At 40.1% G+C, this 1,472-nt stretch overlaps 1 protein-coding gene across 3 annotated transcripts in view; it reads left to right on the top strand.

The window, feature by feature from the left end:
• The window catches only part of LOC106874350 (uncharacterized), a 554,238-nt gene that overhangs the window by 251,370 nt on the left and 301,396 nt on the right, over window positions 1–1,472 (top strand). The window lies entirely within an intron of this gene.

Here is a 1,472-nt window from a genome sequence, read left to right as displayed (position 1 = left end):
TATATATATATTCACACACACAGATACGCATGCTCGCACACAAAAATACACACGTGTACATATATGCATAAACATATGATAGACAGGTAGTGTATCTATCTATCTATCTATCTATCTATCTATCTATCTATCTATCTATCTATTTATCTATCTATCAATCTACCACCTTTAAATATATATATATACATGTAAATATTCATACTTATATAAATTACATATACATTAGAATATCGCAGGAAATGATCGCAAACGAATTCATCAAATCGATCCAATCGACAGGAGACCTGAAAGTAGATCAAGAATGAGATGCTTGGATAATATTCATAGTTCATAATTGGTCACTATTCAGAATCTGACTTGAAAGTGTAAAGAAAATTGCTTCTGATGGGACCTTATGTAGGAAGCGCCTGAGGACTCTACTACAGCGACTCTCCTAGGAATTGTGGGTGGGGAAGATGGATGGATGGATGGATGGACGTGTGTGTGTGTGTTTGTGTGTGTGTGTGTGTGTGTGTGTGTGTGTGTGTGTGTGTGTGTGTGTGTGTGTGTGTGTGTGTGTGTGTGTGTGTCGATTGCCTAATGGTTAGTGTGTTCCATTCATAATCGCGAGTTCGTGGTTTCGAAACCGAACAGTGCATTGTGTTCTTGAGTAAAACACTTCCTTTCACGTTGCTCTGCGATCATTTCGCTATCTGAGGCATGGCACACTTGTGCACCTGTAGTGACAATGTCGATTTAATATAGGCAGTGAGCTAATGTGAACATAAACAGTTGGTCACTATAACCCTTTAACATTCAGATTACTCCCTTTTGGTCATGAATGACCAAAGGATTGCACTTAGAAGTTCACCTCCGAGGCACAGGTCCGAGCAAGGTTGTTTATGGAAGACCAACAGTCACCCATGCATACCAACTCCCCCTCTCCACACCACCGGTTTTATCCAAAGGAAAGAAAAGGACCGATACAGCTTGGCACCAGTAATATCGCAACTTATTTCTACAGCTGAGTGGACTGGAGCAATGTGAAACAAAGTGTCTTGTTCAAGAACACAACACACAGCTCGGTCCGGGAATCGATCTCACTACCCCATGATTGTAAGCCCAACGCTCTAACCTCTAAGCCATGCACCTATTGTAATTGTTATTTATTCACATTGTTTTGAATTAATCATGCGTTACTTTGTATCTTCAAGACTTCAATGATTTTATTGTTTAAATTTTGAATATTGTTATAGGGTAGGTGTGAGAGGCTGGTTCTGGTCAGTTCGAACGGATAGAAACTTTGGGCTGGATATGGCCGGTTTAAATGCTAAAGGGTTGAACAAATAACCTGTTTGGTTGTTTAGCTAGAAACTGTGGAACTCTCAACCGTCGTTTAATGAGGCGGAGGTCGAAAATAACTATGGTTTTGGCCATTATTAGCCCAGACCATGTCTAATTTAATGGAGCCCACTCGATCAGGATGTGTGTTT

Source organism: Octopus bimaculoides, chromosome 2, assembly GCF_001194135.2.
Source record: "Octopus bimaculoides isolate UCB-OBI-ISO-001 chromosome 2, ASM119413v2, whole genome shotgun sequence".
In the NCBI taxonomy this organism is placed as follows: Eukaryota; Metazoa; Mollusca; class Cephalopoda; order Octopoda; family Octopodidae; genus Octopus; species Octopus bimaculoides.
This window is presented reverse-complemented; position numbering and strand designations above follow the sequence as displayed.